This window comes from Uranotaenia lowii, chromosome 3 (genome assembly GCF_029784155.1).
Source record: "Uranotaenia lowii strain MFRU-FL chromosome 3, ASM2978415v1, whole genome shotgun sequence".
NCBI classification, from domain to species: domain Eukaryota; kingdom Metazoa; phylum Arthropoda; class Insecta; order Diptera; family Culicidae; genus Uranotaenia; species Uranotaenia lowii.
In genome coordinates, this window is record NC_073693.1 from 241,367,189 (window position 1) to 241,389,240 (window position 22,052).

Here is a 22,052-nt window from a genome sequence, read left to right on the forward strand (position 1 = left end):
TTTTCTGAAATGAATGTTTGGATTTCCAAAGATATTGTTGTTAAACGAGAATCACTAAAATATTATAGAGAGTTTTGCGGTGATATATAAATACACAAGAAAAATATTGTAGATAACTTGAGAATTTTTTTATATTTTCTTCTATAAAAATGTGTGTATTTTTTCATTTGTAAAATTACATTTATATCAGAAAATTCTTTAAAGAGTTCTTAAATTGATAACACTAGTTTACAAAATTAAAAAAAATCGTGAACTTGATTAGCTGACCAACATTTTTATTGTAAAATCGGGCGCTGAATCCGAAAATGAAATTCAAAAAAATCTCAGTAGAACCGTTTTTGAGTTATGCTCCAAATATGAAATTTCGAAAAAATTAAAAAAGTTCTTGTACTTAGATTAAAATATCTCGGACGGCATAACAGTAATTTGAAATCCCTCTTTTGCATATTGAAGGTGAATAAGTGTTTTATCGATCATCTGAACATTGTTTTTGCATTTGACCAACAGTATTGCTAATATTAGTGACTTAATGAGAAAAAAAATGATAAAAAACGCATTTTTTTAGAGAAAATTTTGTTTCAACGAAAGTTTTAGACTCGATGGTAACATTTAAAAAATCTGATTTTCTTTTGCGCTTCAATGTCGATTTAAAACAAAGATTTCAAGTGGTTATTTATCAAAATCGGTTGAAAATTGAAGAAGTTATTGCTACTTTACAATAACTGAAATTTTAGGAGTTTTTAATAATTTAACAAACCGCAGTACACTTATCATAGTATAGGAAGAATGAAACATGATAAATCTCACTCGCTCCAAGTCAAAATTATTTATTAGCTTACCAGAAGGTCATATGTCAAGTTTCAGGAAGATCTGACCATAGGGAGGGGTTGCTTAAGTCTCAAACGTGAATAAAGTTTTGAGGTATTTCGCCCGGAAGGAACGAAAAATACTGGTTTTTCATCAATAACTTTTTTCATCACTAGCTGATTGTTTTTTATGGTTGATTTTTTTAAAGCCTAAGTTGAGACAAACATTGCACCCGAAGACTGTAACTCGATTGGATTTGAAAGAGAAAAGTTATTGCGGTTCAAAGGCCGCAAATTTTGTCCAACACGCAATGAGTACTTTTTACGCATTGCGTTTTATACGAAAATTTTCGACCAAAATACAATCTTTGAACCGCAATAACTTTTCTGCTTCAAATCCAATCGAGTTACAGTCTTCGGGTGAAATATTTGTCTCAACTTAGGCTTTAAGAAAATCAACCATAAAAAAACAATCAACTAGTGATGAAAAAAGTTATTGATGAAAAACCAGTATTTTTCGTTCCTTCCGGGCGAAATACCTCAAAACTTAATTCACGTTTGAGACTTAAGCAACCCCTCCCTATGGTCAGATCTTCCTGAAACTTGGCATGTGACCTTCTGGTAAGCTAATAAATAATTTTGACTTGGAGCGAGTGAGATTTATCATGTTTCATTCTTCCTATACTATGATAAGTGTACTGCGGTTTGTTAAATTATTAAAAACTCCTAAAATTTCAGTTATTGTAAAGTAGCAATAACTTCTTCAATTTTCAACCGATATTGATAAATAACCACTCGAAATCTTTTTTTTTGAATTGACATTTAAGCGTAAAAGAAAATCAGATTTTTAAATGCTACCATCGAGTCTAAAACTTTCGTTGAAACAAAATTTTCTCTAAAAAAATGCGTTTTTTATAATTTTTTTCTCATAAAGTCACTAATATCAGCAATACTGTTGGTCAAACGCAAAAATAATGTTGAGATGATCGATAGAAAACTTATTCACCTTCAATATGCAAAAGAGGGATTTCAAATTACTGTTATGCCGTCCGAGATATTTTAATCTAAGTACAAGATCTTTTTTATTTTTTTCGAAATTTCATATTTGGAGCATAACTCTAAAACGGCACTACTGAGATTTTTTTGAATTTCATTTTCGGATTTAGCGCCCGATTTCACATTAGAAATGACCTTCAGTTTACTGAGTTCAAAAATGCTGTAAACTAGTGTTATCAGAATAAAGTTATCCTTTGGGATGCAGCTTGATGGACCAGACGGCTAGCAGTATTATTGGTATGATTTGCAATTGATTCGGAAGTTGAGATTAGCAGGATTTTTTCGTTTGTACATTTTTGTGCTGGTGATTCTTTTGCAAATCCGGAAAAGCTTTCTGCAGAGTGAACTTCCAAAAAACTGTGGAGGGAAAATACCTCAAAATGATGAATATGGGCCTAAATAAACCTGGAAAATCAATATTGATACTAAATTTGGTTTTAACTGCAAGATAGTGCTGCTATCTACGACTTAAAACTGGAAAAAGTGTGGTTTACTGAACAAAATCAAAGTTTTTGATTTCCAACCAATTTTTTCTGATTAGAAATCAGTCCCGAATGTTTTTCTCATCATCATTTCACGTCATTTTAATGAAGAAAGTTAGCAATGTGATAAAGAATTACAGCTCAAATATTTAATTCCTTAACGCTAGAGGAGCATCTCTTAAAACCCCCATTTTAAAACCTTAAAAATCCTTTGGAATTCTGGAATACTCCTAAAATGCAGTTATCTATTCAAATAACTCGTAGAAGCATTATTATTCACTTTTACACAGTAAATTTTTGAAAATAATCTTGTTTTTATTAAAAAAAACTCAAGTGGTTCTATTCTTATTTCGCACCCCTTTTCCACATTTTTGGTCCTCAACGCCAATTGCTACGTCCAAAAAAAGTAAACTTATGCTTGATTTATCCGTTAAGCAATTCAGAACAATCTGTGGAAGAAAATTTTCGTAATTTTCAATCATTCATATTTTAACAAGCAAAACACATAGTGGTGCTATTCTTATTTCGCTCACTGTATAATGCAAAAAGTTGTATGTGCATTAGAGTGCCCCAAATGTGTAACCGTTTGGTTACAAATCGTTTGATTTTTGTTTTAATTTTGTAGTTTTGTTTGTTTAGCTCTAGAAAATTTATGTTCATTGTCCAGTCTCACAACAAGATAGCACCACAGTAGGCTACATTTTACTGCTGGCTGCTGTCAACTAACAGAGGAGGAAAGGATTAATATTTGGAAAATGAAATGAAAAAACCGAAAAGGAAGCTTGCTTCCGTTTTTCGTGTCTCTTCTGTACCAGGCGTCCGTGAGTAAAGTCCGTGTTGTGTTTAGAGTTCGTGTAATTCCAAGGAATTCGCCCGGAAACACCGGTTGACTTCCTCACGGCTCGGCCCGCAGATCCTTGTGGTCTCGCGCCTAACCGTAAAAGACCGTCATCATCGTCCTCGGGTTCTGAGGAACCCTAACTCCCAAGGAGTACTTCCCTTCTCGGCCTGTCCGGATACGAGACACTCTCGTGGGCAGGCCGATTAAACGCCAATGAAGGAAGACGCCTACAACAATTGAGTCCAGCAACGCCCGCTGGCGCCGACAGTTTCGGCACCCCGTTGATACGCCAAGACATCGACGGCCCTCCTGCTTCCGGAACTGGATTTCCGGAGCCACGACGTCGCGACGCAACAGCACCTGCAGCAAAGTTTGTTAGTGCACGGTTAGTGAGTCCAATTACACGCCACACAAGACACAGAACATTGTTTTATACACACAGACAACACGCCACATAAAAACATCAATAAAACCACAATTAACATGAAATTTCCAGATTTGTGTATTTTATCCGTAAAGTCCTTGGTTACTCAGTAGCCAGCCGGCTCTGAGGTTCCGTACTTTAGAGTACCTTGCCTTGGCTGGTCTAGCCGCTGCTTATTCTATCAGTAACAAATGACCCGACTTTTGAAAAAGTTATGTGCTGCAGGCCAAAATTGATCCTTGGCCTAGTACTAGATCTCATGCCAAATTTGGGTGAGATCGGATCCCGAGAAGGGGTCACTCAACGATCCTGAAGTTTGTATGGGAGTTTGAGACATTTTGTTCGGGAGAAACATGGAAAACCAGTTTTTCATCAATTACTTTGGTTCCTGTCGGCCGATTTCTCTCAAAAATGGTTTTTCTTAAAGCCTAAATTATGAAAAATATTTCATCCGAAGACTGCATTTCGATAAGAGTTAAGATAAAAAAAATTATTAGGCTTCAAAAATGAGCTAATTTTTTTAACGGTGGTATTCAGCACTGTTAATGAGGCGTCAATATGTTCGACCGCCTCGACTCATTAACAGTGATGAATACCATCCTTAAAAAAGTTAGCCCAGTTTTGAAGCCTCTATGCTTGCATTTATTACACGAGCGCAGTTCTTATCTTGTTTTACATCGCATACGAAATTTTCAGACAATTCGGAGCGATATTTTTAATATAAGAATTAAAAATGTGTATCAAAACATCAACAGCGATTTTCTCGAAATACGTTAAGTGGCTTATACGACCTAATCAAAACAAACTCTAAAAATATTTAAAAAATTCCAAAGTTATGTTTTTTTAAGCTTTTAGTACATCTTTGGTGATTTTTGAATGGAAAATTTTGATTTCCCATACAAATTTCCATACAAAATCAGAACTCATTGCGCTCATTCAGGACTCAATGAATCGCTTCCCAAATTTTTATTGCAAGTTTCGACAGTAAAAACAAAAATTATAAATTTGAAATTTCCATACAAAGCTTGCAGCGGACTAATGTACAACAATGGCTGATTTAACGGACCAATTGTTGCACGAAATGTGGAAAATCGCCGGCAGCGGAAGAGGTAGTGAGTCCAAATTTTCCAGGAGAAAAAGCGCCGCCTGGGGGAGGAGCAGCTCGAGGAGCTCGAGCAGCTGCATCGTTCCCAGGAAACACGAAAGTTTTATCAGAAGTTCAACGCATTCCGCAAAGGCTTCGTGCCGCAAGCCAAAATGTGCTGGGATAAGGACGGAGGCGTCCTGAAGAACAATTGCGATGTGATCAAAAGGTAGAAGCAGCACTTTAATGAACACTCTAACGTCCCACTTGCTGGAGACCAAGACGTTGGGGTAAGCTTCATCGCCAGCGTAGCCAACGACGTGGAGGAGCCACTCCTGGGACACAAAACAGTAACCGGAGGAGTGTAAGGAGGGGGTAATACGCCCAATCTACAAGAAGGACGACAAATTGGACTGTGAGAAGTACCGAGCGATCACTGTTCTCAATGCCACCTACAAAGTGTTGTGCCGAATCCTACTCCGCCGCCGAACACCAGAAGCAAACAGATTTGTAAGAAGCCATCAAGCCGGCTTCATGGAGGGACGGTCTTCGACGGACCAGACTACGGCAAAAATGACATGAACACCAAGTCCCTACGCGCACCATCTATTCATGATATGGTGATATATTCTTGGATTGTACGTTTTACTGTACTCCGGAAATACCACATCTGGCGATAACGATCGACCGTGACGAGCTATGGAAAATCATAGACGAGAACGGGTTTTCCGAGAAGCTGATCAGACTGTTAAAGGTGACGGTTGATGGAACGCAATGCTGGGTGTGCATTTCCGGTGAATTGTCGAGTTCATTCGAATCGCGCAGGGGGTTTTGACAAGACGATGGTCTATCCTACATGATGTTCAACATGGCGCTGGAAGGTGTTATTCGACGAGCGGTGGGCGAAATGCGGGGCACGATTTTCAACAGATCCAGTCAACTTATCTCCTTTGCCGATGACATTGATATAGTCGGCAGATCATCTGCGGCGGTGGAAAAGATCTACCGCAAACTGAAACGCGAAGCAGAAAGGATTGGGTTGATGATTAATACGTCCAAGACGAAGTACATGCTGGCCTGCGGATCCGAGACCGACCGAACCCGCTTGTCCAGCAATAACAAGGTCACAGTCGACGGCGACGAGCTGGAGATAGTCGAAGACTTTGTCTATCTCGGCTCACTGGTGACCGCAGACAATTACACCAGCAGTGAGATCCGTAGGCGAATTATCAGCGGAAGTCGTGCCTACTATGGACTCCACAAGCAACTGCGGTCGAGAAGACTTAGCCCTCAGACGAAGTGTAACCTGTACATAACGCTCATTAGACCGGATGTTCTCTACGGACACGAGACATGGATATTGCTCGAGGAGGACATGCGTACACTCGGAGTATTCGAGCGACGAGTGTTAAGAACCATCTTTGGCGGCGTGCAGGAGAACGGAGTGTGGGGGCGAAGAATGAACCACGAGCTCGCGCGACCCTAGGGCGAATCCAGTATCCAGAAGGTGGCGAAGGCTGGACGGATACGCTGGGCAGGCTAAATTGCGAGAATGCCGGCGACTGCCCTGCAAAACAGGTGTTCGCTGCGAATTCGGTAGGAACAAGACGAGCCATTATGGGTTGACGAATAAGTTTTTGAAAAAACACAGCCGCCGACCTAGAGGATAGCGTTCAAGTCTTGTAGACCAGACGTCATGAGATCAAATCTCGGTCACGGCATACATAGTATTCTTTCCGTGTTCTGGGGGTTTTAGCATTTGTAAGATGCTAGCCATCATATCGTTGAAAGATGTACGCCTTAGAGTTAAGTAAATAAGATCTTTTAAAAGAAACATGAAGTTTCACAGTGGTTTCACTGAGATCCTATATGTGTGTGTTTTCGTATTTAAAAAAAAGTGAAGCATTTACAAACCTCTCTATGAGGAATTTAAACTGAGTTTACAAACAGAAAAGTCTTAAAAAATCTTATATATAAAAATGGAGGCGTTTTCTTTGTAACACCATCACGTATAAACGGACAGTCGGAATGAAGGGAAATTTGGTATCCGAGGATTTTTCGGGCCAGATATGGTTTGTATTTGTAGGAGCCCGGCTAATTTAGTTAAATCAGGAGGCTACGGTTTTGAACTATTCTAATCATGTCAGATTAATCCCAGACGTTCAATAGTAAAGAAGCAAAACCAAATTTGAAGCGTCTTTTATTTAAGCGGTATCCTACATATGATAGTTTCGAGAATCTCACTTTTTATAGAAGGGGGGCTAATAACTTTTTCCCCTTAAGGGGGGGGGGGGGGGTAGGGTCTAACGGGTAAAAAAAAACCATTTTCACGATTTTTTTTCTAGAGCTATCGTTCAAACAAATGTATTAAAATTTTGTGCATTATACAAAGCATTGTTAAAAGAACATTTAGTAATTTTTTCGTAGAAAAATATTGAAAAATGAGCCGGTGACGGAGCACTTTCGAGGATGCCTTTTAGAAAACAGGATTTGCGGTGGACACTGTATCTCAGCACAGAATCATCTGAAGTCAAAAAATCAGAGCAAAATATTTTTAATAGATGTTTTTCTGGACCCCAACGTTTTTATTTAACTTAAAAAAAATTTTATGAAATTTTTGTGGCTGTTTGAAGTAAAAACTACAATTTTTCACGAAAAAATCCGCCATTTTTTATCTGTAAAATCTCCCCAAAAAAAAAAGAAAAACGTTGGGGTCTGGTATTTTATATGTATGTATATCTTCCAAATTTGAAAAGAATCGGATAAGTAGTTTTCAAATGACGATGTCCACGGACTTTAAAAATGTGCTTTCGAGAAAAACGCGTTTGAAGTTTCTGTTCTTGCTTTCTTGCAGTATTAGATAGGAAGAGATAAATGCCTATAATTTCTACAGTTTTGCTTCAATTGACTAGAAAATTTGACACAGCAATCTTGAAATGTTTTACGATAAACCCCCCTCCCCCCCCCCCCCCCCTCCCATAATAGATATGAAGTAACAGTCTTCGACAAAGTTATTCTGCGAAAAATTAAAGAACTTATAAATTGGCACAAAACCCGTTAGCAGGTTCGGTCCTCAGAAAAGACAAAAATGATGTTGATTTTTCAGTACAAAATATTTATTTTCCCATACAAATTAACTGATGGGAAAATTACTCAGTGCTTCATATTTTGGAAATTTTTATTTGAAACGGCTCATACCTTCAGGTTTGAAGGAGCCAAAATCGTTTTTTGTTTTCACAATTTTTTGCTTAGCTTAACACTTTTATTTTAAAGAAAAAGAGGATAAGAAAGAGAAACATGATAATAAATAGAATTATAGACGAAGATCGATAGCTTTTAGAAAAAGATAGATTTTGAGCCTGTAGTCTGTTACTTTGATTTATCGGCCTAGCGGTGAAAAGTGATGTCCTTTTTAGTAGGGACATCTAAAGATTATGAAATTTTTTTTTTTTTTTTTTTTTTTTTTTTTTTTTTTTTTTTTTTTTTTTTTTTTTTTTTTTTTTTTTTTTTTTTTTTTTTTTTTTTTTTTATATAGATGGATAGAAGGTTAGAAGAAATGAAAGATGGTGAAAATGAGCGGGTAGAATTTGTCTAGAAGCATTACCATCACATACCAAATTTTTGTTCCTCACGAGCCTACTACTATGAAGTGGTAGATACAGATAGAGTTGCATCTACCACCACACATTAGTAGGCTTAGCGTGGTCCGCCCCCACAAGCGAGAACTTGTAGTGCGGACGAACAAAAAGATGGTATGTGATCGCTCAGATAAGCTCCCTTAACTCAGAACGCATCTATCGATGTTTAAGTCTTCTCAGTTTGTTATCTTCGCATTCGTTACATGCGGGGTTTGCATGCGAAACGGTACGGTCGATAGTCTGATAGTGACCAACCACCGATGCTATGATGTCGTGTTTTTATTTCTTTTTGGCCACAGTTATTTAATTTTATGAAGAGATTAACCACCGTAATTTTTGTTTGTTACTTTGATTTATCGGCCTAGCGGTGAAAAGTGATGTCCTTTTTAGTAGGGACATCTAAAGATTATGAAATTTTTTTTTTTTTTTTTTTTTTTTTTTTTTTTTTTTTATATAGATGGATAGAAGGTTAGAAGAAATGAAAGATGGTGAAAATGAGCGGGTAGAATTTGTCTAGAAGCATTACCATTTTCACCGCTAGGCCGATAAATCAAAGTAACAAACAAAAATTACGGTGGTTAATCTCTTCATAAAATTAAATAACTGTGGCCAAAAAGAAATAAAAACACGACATCATAGCATCGGTGGTTGGTCACTATCAGACTATCGACCGTACCGTTTCGCATGCAAACCCCGCATGTAACGAATGCGAAGATAACAAACTGAGAAGACTTAAACATCGATAGATGCGTTCTGAGTTAAAGGGAGCTTATCTGAGCGATCACATACCATCTTTTTGTTCGTCCGCACTACAAGTTCTCGCTTGTGGGGCGGACCACGCTAAGCCTACTAATGTGTGGTGGTAGATGCAACTCTATCTGTATCTACCACTTCATAGTAGTAGGCTCGTGAGGAACAAAAATTTGGTATGTGATGGTAATGCTTCTAGACAAATTCTACCCGCTCATTTTCACCATCTTTCATTTCTTCTAACCTTCTATCCATCTATATAAAAAAAAAAAAAAAAAAAAAAAAAAAAAAAAAAAAAAAAAATTTCATAATCTTTAGATGTCCCTACTAAAAAGGACATCACTTTTCACCGCTAGGCCGATAAATCAAAGTAACAAACAAAAATTACGGTGGTTAATCTCTTCATAAGAGCCTGTAGTCCAAATCTAGCACAGCTAGTACATCTCTCCCCACTTAGTGCGTCAAAATTCTACAAAAAATCATGGATGAGTTTTGAACCAATACGAATCTTTTTAGACCCTAGGGTTTGAGAAAGTCAAAAGTGACCCCAAATCGACTCAGTCTTATGTACTTTCATCTTTTAATTGTATTATTAAAAAATAAGCTTAAAGCGCGAAGATTTCTAAAGTTTCTACAACACAAACGAGAACAAGTCTCTATGAAACGCATCTATGCAACAATTTTCCACTTGTATCAAGACCAAACGCGGCATCGGCAAACTTCAAACGAATTCCCATATAGAAGAACTCCCACAACCCCTAAACTGCCAACTAGGTAACCTCAAAATTTGCTTCGACCGTAACGAATCGATAACTATCAACTCGGGGACAACTCGACTGTGCAAAAGGATAAGTACCTACTAGCTGGCTGCCCAGGTATTTTTGTCGCATTGTGCATGATGATTGCGCAAAAATTTCACCTTTCTTTCACCTATTCAAATTTTCAAGATGGGAAAAGTGGAACAGTGCCGCAGTTCGTTCGGTGCTCATCCTGATTTATTCGGCAAAGATCAAACATCTCGATCGATGGATTTGAATCGGCACAAAGTTTTGTCTCAGAAAAAAAAGGAAAATTTGACGTTCCGGATTGACGAACAAGTTGAAATAAAGGCCTGTATTTAGGGATGACAAATTAAAGAAAAAGACCCATTTTCAAGGGTGCTTATCGATCGGTTGACTACAATTTCGAGACCTGTGAGAACGGCAAAAGTTGTTTGAATTTTGGTTGATCGTCAGAAATGTGTGAAATTTTTTTTTAGTCAAATTTAGTTATTTAGTAAAATTTAAATAATTGAAAGTTTGGTAATTTTTAATCAATTTGAAAAAATAAAAGTTTCGCTTCAATGTGTACCGTAGTGATCCCAACCTTGAAGAACATAAAGATAAAATTATACCACAATGGACGTTTGAATCCTTTTCAATAAACATAAAAAACACGCAGATGATCCCATAATGATACATTGGTCTGGCTATTTGAATAGGGGTATGGCTAGTTGATCATTATCAAACTTAACAAAAACTAAAGTTTAATCTGTTTCGCCGAAGATCACATTCTTCAATGGAGAAATGGCAAGGCCGTTGCAATGGAACCCAACAATAACAAAAAATCAGTAATAGAATGGAATCATATGAGCGTAAAATGTACACAATGGTGGTCCATTCTTGACATGGGAAGTGTGTGTGCCTACAGAGAGAACCTCCAAGTCGCGCGACTGCCGAGGCTTTTCACTTCCACGCTCCAGATTATCTTCCCCTTTTTCATTTTTTTTTTCTACATGAGCATCCTAAATATGAACAGAACATACCGCACATATTATTGAATATGTTTCATATGCTGTGAAAGGGTAAAGAAAAGACCCTCTCCCGGTGGTGATTTTGTTTGGCCTATAAAGAGTATATAAATTTATCATCATGTTAATCTATCATACGCACTCTCATCACTAAAGGGACAAAATACATTACTGTTCCAGTTCAGCATTGTGATTTGTTGTATCTTTCCTTTCAATTAAAGGGATTTTCCGCACCGTCAAATTTTATTTTGATTGGCTTTCTCGTCTGGTGTGCGTTCGAAACAGACAGATATCTCAGAGTTGGTCTTCGCTAGCTAAAACAAGGTTCAGAAATTTTCCATTCAATAATCAATTTTTCCACTGAATGATTTGTATCAAGTTAAAATTTGAAAAATATATTGTTTTGCATAAAACTTTTCTGTCCATTTCTACCGGTGTAAATCTGCGTCCTTTAATGAAAATTTTGTTGTTTGATTTGATAAAAAGCAAAATTGTTACTTATTTATTGGTTAAATGATAAGTTTAGAATGATGTAAAAAAGTGAGCATCGAAATTTTAATTACGAATCCTATATAAAATTTTGCGTTTTACTATTCGAAAGATTTCATTTCTTACTCAGATTTTTACAATCTACATCCAGATTAGGTAGTTTGAATCTCAATTTTGATCCTCTTTTGTATTTTTTTTTAATATAAACTGTATTGATAACGGCTAATAATTCCGTTGTTAATTCTTTTTCTTTCATCTGTGGCTGATTGTAGTTTTCCATAGTCGATTATAAACTGTCAAAGCTGGTTCGATTTTATTCCGTTTGAGTATGTTTCACTGCTGTTGGTTGCTTGCATACGTTTTTAGGTGAGTTCAAAAGGCATATTTAGTTTGGCACTGATATTTTATTCTGCAGTTTCAAGTAAAGAAGTTTGGATTGATTATTTCACTGACGTTCTCACATGTCTATGTCCTTAATTCTTTTTACGATACATTTGAAAGAGTGGTATTGAAATATATATTCGGTGCAAATTTTTACCGTTGAGCTTGTGTGCCAACTTAGATGACAAGCGTTCCACTATAATCTATTAAACCTTACTGAATAAGTCTGCGTGGACATTTACAACGATTTATATTAGAACGAACATATAAATTCAGAATATCTTCTTTTATAATTTCTTCATTTGAAACGCCTCAATCCTTCAAGCTTTAAAAGGCAAAACTGCTTTTGTATGTTTACAATTGAATTGTTTGCTTAAGTCTATTTCATCACTTTTTTAAAGAGAAAAGAAGAAAGATAGGGAAATATGAAAAAACATAAATGGATTATAGAACAAGACTAATAGCTTAAAGGAAAAGGTGGGAAAAGGTAGATTTCGAACATGAAGTCCAAGTCTATCACAGCTAAAGCCCGGTTTACAGTTCTTGTGAACTCGGACGCGAACGTGAACGTGAACTCACCACAGTGAAAAAATATTCTGCAGTGAAATGTCAAATCGGTCAAATCTCCCAAATTAGCATCAGGTTCGTTCAATGATAGACCGAAATTGGTTTCGATCGGTAAATGATAGATCATTCAACCAATGGATCGATACTAATCGAACCGGTGTTCAAATTTAAATTCAAATTTCTAAAGAAGTATACAAAGAAACAAAAATAATTATTGTTCTTCTTCAAGCCATCATATATTCATCTTTGAAAACGATTGATTTAAAAAAAATAATTCAAATATCTTTATCCGTGAATACAATGAATTTAAATTTGAATTTTGAGTTTTGAGTACTTTCAAAAAATATTTATCGATGATGGAGTAACTAGCTTTAGCGATTTGTTTCTTTTGAAAAATTTATTGAAAAAAACTTTATGAATAACTTTTGCAAAATAGCCAATTTTTTTGTTCTTGATCAAAAATTTGCTAAAAAAAGGTTATTAAAATTTTTTTGAATAGAAGGAAACATTCGAAAAGTTTTTTTATGAAATTTAAATGCATCGCTTTACTTTTGCTCATGATTTTACTCATTTTCAGTTCTTTAAAAAAAATATTTTTGGAAAATTTCAAGAATTTTATTTTCATACCTTTTCTGAAGCACACAAACAAAGCTGATTCTACTTTTTTTATTTCAATGGACTCTGGCCATTTGCATGATCCTCATTTACATTTATTCGTTGAGAAACTCTCCCATCCAATAGATACAATTAAATGATGCCCAAGCGAGTTTTTAACATTAAAAAAAAACTATCTAATGCATCTCATTTGAAACTCGTAGTATTTTTAAGCATTTCATTGCCTTTCAATGTGCTTGCAATTTAAAAACTTCCATCTTCCATTTCCATCTTCATCTGTATTTGTTATAGTTGCTGCTCACATAACTCAAAGTTCGAAAGGATAATCATATTTATGTAGGAATCATATAAACGTTTGGAAAGTGTAAAAGTTCAAATATTTTGGAGAAAAATTGAGAAATAGATTGAAATTTGAATTTTATTATTGAAAAAGAGAATTTTATTATTGGCGAAATCAAAAGGCGTTTTACCTTTTTTTTAAAGAGAAATAAAGAGAATAAAAACTTTATCAATTTTTTAAGTAATTTTGATTAAATTATTGATCTAGCAACTCCCCGCATTTGATCAGAAACATCAAGATTTTAGCTTAAACCCTATTTATGATTTAATCATGATATACATGAATAACGATTGCTTTAAAGTTTCGAACATTTGGATGAGGAAAATTTTATGAGAAATTCTGAAATTCTAAACAAGTTATTGAATGAGTTAATCCTTGTTAATTTAAACCAAAAAGGACCAATTTTGTAATAGGAGAACTGATTAAATTTGTATTTTGAATTGGTGAAACAACGATTAGTTTAAAAACATTGAAAATAATTTTATCAAAATTACGAAATGTTTTTTTTTTTTTTTTTGCGGCATTATTAATGTGGCACGAATATTTGTGAATATTCTTAACATTGACAACATTTTAGTATTTAAATTAAACTTACAAGTTTTGATCAACTTAATATAAATAAAATATGAGAATACTTAGCTTTAACGTTTTCCGAATACCAAACATCAATACATGATTTCGAAGGTTTCATCCCCGATAAGTATGAGTGGCCGACAGTATTCCAGGAAGACAGGACAAATAAACTTCGGAAATGAGTGTTTGAGATGTCTTGAAAATTTATCCATCTTTTAGGGCTGATACCGGAAAACCTTTGGTTTTGACTTGAAATTAACTTCAGCAACACTTTAACTAGGTTTGAACTGAAATTTGAACGGTCTCGAAAATTTTCTTCAAAAGCTAAACACGTCCGTCATCGACGGCCACAGCCTACCGTGTCCGAAATTGAATTTTTGATATTTAAAAACATAAAAAGTCAAATCCTTTCGCAGTCTTCAACAAAGTTGTTCAGTGAGTTATGATCTTTAATATCAAATACTCAATTACTATCTTGAATGATGTCATAAATAGTTGTTATCTTATTAATTTCAATTTTTAAAAATTGTAGAAATTAATTTTTCTCAACGTTGTATTTCTAAAACAAGAACATCCAGACAAGATCTGGATTCATGAATGAATAGTAGTATTTAGTGTAAAGATTTATGGAGCATAAAAATACTAAATGATAAAAGTGTTTAGTGTGAATAACACAATAAAGTCGCAGTGGGCAGAAAATATCATGTTTTAAAAATTACGATATCAGCAAAATAGTAATTTTACAATATTCGTTAAAAAAAATAGTATTAAAAGCTTAGAAAAAATATCGGTATTTATACCGATTTTTGGAATTTTCATACCGAATACCGATTTTTTCGGACTCGAAAATACCGATTTTAATGTGGCATCACTGACCTAGAGGCAACGAATACGAATGCGTACATGCGAAATCAGTTTGAATCGTACTCTCGTACGGTGTGGTCGCATTAATCTCCGTGTTTTTTTATATGCGTGCTTTCAATTGTAGCAGTCGACTTCGCTCGCAGGCAGGCAGACACGCGTCTCGAAGAGAAACATACAAACACGATTCGGGTTGTTTTCGTGTGTTTCTCTGGAGGGCGTGTCTTAGATTATTTCGTGTCACTCACCCAAGGCACGCGTATGGTGTGTTCCTCTCTGCCGATTAGATGATGCAAAATCGCAAGAGAGATCGATGCGATCCCTCTGTCGATTTGAGTTACCTCTCTGCCGATTCATGTTTACTGGGATGTATGGATGAGACGCCTGCTGATATCATTGTACTCAGAACATCAGAGTAACGACTACTCAGAAAACGTGAAATTTAGGACTCAGAGAATTCAATCGCATGGCGGCGACAACTCAGTAAATGTCGATCAGTTTGAACAAGACTTTCGCGATATTAGTCAACAAATCTGTCGAAAACTGAATTATCTTGGTAAATATTAGTTTTAAATCAGCAACTGGCAATATTCATACCATTTGATGCTATTACAGGGTGCAGAAGTGAAATTTATTAGGATAACCATTCTCGGAGGTGCATTGGAAAATAAAAGGTATTTGAAAAACATTATACATATATCTTTAAGTCTTCGAAATTTGAGAAGTTTATAAATTAGTTATTAATTTTCAGAACCCGCCACAATTTCAACTAAGTATGGCAGAATGGACCCTGGGAACGACAAACAGTGCCGGAAAGAATTTGATGATTGAGTGATTCTATTACATGAATTTTAATTATGAAAAAAGAATTGTTGGTGCTGTTTTTTTTTAATTTTTTGGTCAAATCAGCCAATCAGCCATTTTCCTATCCTTTTACATTAATTTTTACCATTCCACCAAAAAAAAACCGGCCGAAATTCGCTTCTGAATGATTCGCGCATTCTGAGTAACCCCGGCTCAGTTGTCGCGAAAAGGGCTGTACAGTCAGATCTGAGTAAAGGCCGTTTAGTCAGAACTGAGTAGGTGCGGTTTTGGCGACAACTGAGTTCTTGAATTTAAAACTATCAAAATCAAGATAATTAAGTAAAATATTGTTACCCGAAAGTTTTTCTGAGACCAAATTATGATTAAAATTATGAAAATATATTTCACTTATGAGGATTTTATAGTAATAATAAATTACATTAGAATTATGAAACTAAGATTATTCGTTTAAACTTGAAATCAGTTATGCTTCAAATTTCATACAATGCATGAACAAATAGTGCTGTTTACCTTGCTTTGCGTTACATGCATATGTATATGAGCTCAGTTGTTCGCTCATTGTTGGTTGCAAAAAGTGAAATTTATTTTCAACTAGCTGATCCCATACGAACTCCTTTTCGCTTTCAAATCGGAATATGTCATGAACAGTTTGCATGAAAGTCAATTGCTAAGCATTTTCCAGATGCACTTTCGAATTCATTGTTAAGTTTTAACTGCATAAATATTGGACGATCACTTTTTCTGTCGTCTGCTACTTAATTCTAATCAGGAATCAATTGACCGGGCAAAAAAAACTCCCGTGTATAAATTTCGACACGATAGTTGCATAACAACGCAATATTGCCAAAAAGTTAAACCCCTCCCTTTCGGTGGCCTCTTATACAATCTTTGATATCAAAAATCGATTGCCATTCCCTCAAAACTCCCGTGTGAAAATTTCAAAGCAATCCATTGTATAATAACGTCAATATTACTAAAGACTGTGAAAAATTAATTTATATGAACGACCCCTTTCGTCGACCCCTGGCAAAACATTTGACATCTGAAATCGATTGCCCGTCCTCGAAAACTACCGTGTGCAAATTTTCATCCCGATCCGATGTATCATAAAGACGATATTGCAAAAATATTGAAAGGTTAATATGGACGACCCTTTTTGCCGGCCCTTACACTGAGTTTAATACCTAAAATCCATTGCTTGTCTTTAAAAACTCTCGTGTACCAATTTTCATCTGAATCCGATGTGTAATAACGACAATATCGCATCAACAATGAATAGTTAGTATGGACAACCCCTTTGGCCGATCCCTGATTTTAATTGGATAAGTGAAATCAATTGTTTGTCCCTAATAACTCCTATGTGCAATTTTTCTTCAAAATTCGATGTATAGGAACGTAAATATCACTAAGATATTTAAAAATGTATATGGACGACCCCTGACCCTGAATTTAATATCTGGAATCGATTGCTCGTCCTTCAAAACACTCATGTGCAAATTTTCATATCAATCCAATGTATAAAAACGTCAAATATAGTAAAAACACTGTACAGTTCATATAGACGACCCCTTTTGCCGACCCCTGACACCAAAATTCAATACCTGGAATCAATTCCTCATCTCTCAAAATCCCTGTGTGCAAATTTTTGTCACAATCCGACGAAAAATAACGTCAATATCGCGAAAACAATGTTTGTCTTGTATGGACGACCCCCTTTAAGGGGTCATCCAAAAATCTGTAAACATTTTTCATCATTCCTGGCCCTAATGAGCATCCATGCCAAATTTCAGCTCTCTAGCTCTTAAGATGGCTGAGTCTATAGAGGACAAACAAACAAACAAACCCACAGAAATTGCTTTTTATATATATAGATAGAATTCTTTCATAACTCTTAAAGTATGGTATAGTGTTTTTTTTGAATATTCGTGTGGTATCCTGACGAGCGAGGTAAAACTGCGAGAGTTTAGAGACAATAAATAGCGAGCATAATCGAGAGCAGGGCTCAGTCTAGAGAAGACCGGCAAGCTGTCCAGATGGAAATACCACATTGGCGATCCACCAGATGCACTATCCCTCTCAGAGAAAGAGAAGTCTTGATTCGGTTTGCTGTCTGGGAGGGGATACTGCTAGTGTGCTAGAACTGGAGTGCGAGAGGTGTAGCGAGATGTACATCAAAAGGTTTGAGAGGCGCTGCAAGAGGTTCGAGACGAGCTGCTAGAGGATTGAGGGGCGCTTCGTGAAGCACTACGAGAGGTGCGAGGAGCTTTGCGGAACGTGCTAGAGTTTTGAGAGAAGCCACGATGTGTGCGAAAGTTTTTTGTGTAACGTGGTGCGGTGCACAAAATCTTGTTGCGTGCAAAATGCTGCGGTCCGCATGTGCTGCTGTTAGAAAAGAAAAATAATTGAAAACACTCGCCAGGGTTAGGCCCAAGGCAGTGCTGTCATTTGTAGTCGGGTTAAGCCCAAGACGCAAATGATCGGAATGAAAACACTAGTCCGAGTTACGCTCAAGGCAGTGTTCAATTTGCAGTCGGGTTAAGCCCAAGGCGCAAGAGGAAGGATGAAGGAAAGAAGAAAAAAGCAAGATTAAGAGAAAAAAGATGATGGATAGAAAGGTGATGAGAAGATAAACTATGGAAAGATAAAAATAATGGAAAAAGAAAGAGAAAGAAAAAATAACAGGGAAGATAATGCTATGAGATAGATAGTGGAATGACAATGATAATCGAAAGGGATTAAGGTTTAAAGGTGTGAGCCATTTCTAACTAAGAATAAAGTTACAAAAAAATATGAAAAATGGAAAATGAATACGAAAAAGATAATGGAAGAAGAAAGATAACGAAAATAACACTGAAAAATTGGAGCGATGGCTGAAAACGAAAATCATTGTTAACGATTGAATGATAAAGGCACAATCATAAAGATTCTCGAGAATAGGAGATTTGTTAAAAAACTCCAGGAAATATTAAAGTATTAGAGTTGTACAGAACTATGATGAAAAGATGGATTGATAAGACGGAGATAGAAAGTACTGATAGAAGAGTAGTAATCATAATAATTTGCTAGATACGGTTTTAAAAAATGCCTGGATACAATAAGGCAGTTTATTGTGCAAGGGGAGGATGTGGTATCCCTGACGAGCGAGGTAAAACTGCGAGAGTTTAGAGACAATAAAAAGCGAGCATAATCGAGAGCAGGGCTCAGTCTAGAGAAGACCGGCAAGCTGTCCCAGATGGAAATACCACAATTCGCTTCACCGAAAAGTTGAAAAAAACAATTGTCGGTATTCTTTTGTTGTACTTTTCACTATTAATAAGCAAACTTAAGTAAATCTAGCATAATATTTGATTAGTTAACCATATTAAAAAAATCCGTATCGTAATCTTGTTTAATTATAGCATACATTTCCTCGCACTAAATAATAAACTTTTGTGTTCTCAGCAGGATTAAAATTTTGTTCGCGTTGAAGTTTCTTTGTTTTGTTTCCGGACGTGCTGAGAACACTAGCGTCCATTACCAGGGAGCTCAATTGAGCCTTTTGGTGTGGGGGAGTGTGGTGGGCCGCTACAAATAAAAAACCGTCTGCACTATTCGGTACATCTTTAATGATATCTATATTCAATTTCCTAAAAAATACTTAAAATACTACTTCTCAAACTAGAGGTGATGGACAAAATCTGATAAAAAATCAAAGTATCTATTCTATTTTTTATAATTAGGTTTCAAAGCAAGGCTCCAAAAACTTGCCAATGTTTTAATTTTTCCCAGGTGAGATAAAACTATCCCGTCATCACTCGACTATTTTTTCGGAAAATAGGCCATCGCTCAAGTTGAACATTCGGAAGATATTTTTTCTAATTTTAACCAACACGGCTGAATTTCAAGACTCACACCAATTATATCGCCGATACTGTTTATAGCTCATCTACACAATAATATTTAAAATTATGAGTAGACATTCAGCTCAATAATTTAAGTTAAAAAATCCACTCTGAGTTTGAAAGTTTGATTATATCAATTGCAATTGATAAGGATTTTTCATTGAAATATTGAGGTAGTATCAACTATCAGAAATAAAATCTATATTCCATACTTTTTTATTTAATTTAAAAATTATACATTATTTTTTTGGAAATACTGAGTGCGGGAAGAAAAAGTACGATTTTTCATATTTTTTTCCTAAATCATTCGTTGCAAATTTGTTAATATTTCATTCGATTCAGTTCTAATAAAATTAAAAATCTAGTATGAGAGCTTGAAATTCATAAAAAAAATCAAATAAAAATGAAGTTCCAGAACTTCATATCTAAGAATACGATTCTAATAATCTTATTTTAGAATTAAATGTAATGTGTTTTAAATTGATGGATTTATTTGTGATTCACCTGCAAGGTCTTACATTAAAGGTTTGTGCTTATTGTTATTGTTTTATAATTTAAAAATAATAATATTTTTATTTTAGGTACTGACAATTTTAATGCACAAAATGGTTGCTTGAGATGTACAACCGTAGGAGAATATTCTTATAATTCACATTGCAACTTTTCCTCTCAAACGATCAGTAGAAAAAGAACCGACATTGAATTTCGAGAAAAACTCTATGGATCACACCACAAAATAGATTCGCCTTTATTGCAACTTCCCATCGATATGATAACTGATTTTTCCGTTGGAGACTCCCTGCATCTGTAGCATTATAATTAAGTTTGTCTAGCTATTTTGTTTTGAGCGTGTAATGAGTGAGTCAAAAAGCCTACCAAAGATTGAGTGTTTAGAGTTTAGAGTGTAAACGTCAAACGCACACGCGGTACAAAAAAGGTAAACAAAGGAAAGCGAAAACAAAACAGCATCGTCCAAACGTTCTCAGCGGTTGTGTTCGCGATTGCATTTGCGCAATTCTTTCACCAGCAAAAAGTGGCCTGTAATCCGTTCGCATCGCAGAGCCGTAGCCAGTAGGAACGAGCTTAAGGAGCTACATTGCCAAAGGTGAGAAATAGCACGGGAGAACAGTAAAACAAATTCACTTTCGCCAAACCTTCAACACAGATTGCCAAGAGGAACGGCGCCGATTGCGAAGACGAGATTCTGGTGTAGAAAAGCGAGCGCAACAGAAACGAAGGTAAGGCTAGTATCATTTTCCGGAACGGCCTTTCTAAAAAAGTTGGATTTCACCGCAGATAGTCGCAGCGACCGGAACAATTGGAGCGAAAGAAATAGAGGACGGAAAGAAAGGTATCCGCAACAGCAAACAACACAAAAGGGTGAGTGAACCATTATAGACCCCTATGCCAACCAGTTCCGTCATGCATACAATTTTGTAGAGCCCAGTTCGAAGGCCAACGGCCTCCGCGACAGACGGTCGGAACAATAAATTACGCAGGAAAGACGGCCCCAATCGGGGTGAGTTGTTTGTTGATTGTGTGGGAGAAACAAATGTTAACAAGTGATTGATGGTCGACAGGGTCGTTTTTGGAGGACTAAATTCTCTTTTTTCGGGACTCGTTTTTGTGCCACTTCTGGCTTTTTCGAGTCTCGTTTTTGAGAACGGAATTCCCGACGCCGTGAAACTCCAACGATTTGGAGCCAGCCGGAAGCAGTCTACGGAGGTGCTCCGGGCAGTGGTGCGTGCCCGTGGAGCCGAGCAACCTGCCAGTGTTGCCAGATATTCCCGTGATCATCAGCTGTGATAAACCTGTGCCGTCCGATAGCTGTGATATGACTGTTGTGCGTTTGGGATGTAAAGTTTGTGAACTATGGTAGGAAACGGGCCCGTGAGTAGTTATTATGTAAGCTAGCCTAAGTTTTGAAAATGTCGTGTATTAGTAAATAATTATAACTGCTAGAAGTTTTGGGTTTTGAGCGTTTGTGTTTTGGGTTGTAGTTAGCCGTGCAGCACACACTGAAAGTCAGTGGTGCTTAACCTGTTTCACATCTCACAGATTTGGGGGTAGTGAAAAAGTGTTTGATTGGTTGGAGGGATGGGAAACTGGGGAATTTTAAAGCTAAATGGACTGCAAAGCAGATCTCTGATATATCTGGCTTACTCAAAAATTGTCGTTTACCCAGAGAAATGCCTAGATCTGTTAGAGGTCTAGAATGCTTAGGGTATTGGAAAGGATCAGAGTTTAGAAATTGTTTTTATTACCTATCTTTTATAATTTTAAAACCATTTTAAAGTGAATCCGTTTATGAACATTTCCTAATTTTGTTTGGCTCAATTGTGATAAATTCATTCATCCGTCTCATATAAAAATTTGTTAGATTTGGCTGAGTCAATGTTGGTAGAATATGTAGAAAGATTGTTCATAAATTGGTTCATCTGGTAGACGAGTCAGAAAATATGGAATTTTATCAAATTTTAGTACGTACCCACGATTTAAACAGGTACTAAGATCCGGTTATAAACCTTTGGCGCAAATAGCAAAACGGGATGAGTGAGTCCCAGTAAGTTGATGAAAGTGAATAAATCTACAAAGCCAGATAGTTTTCCTATCCTTAAGAACCAGATTTCAGACTTACATTACAAAACTA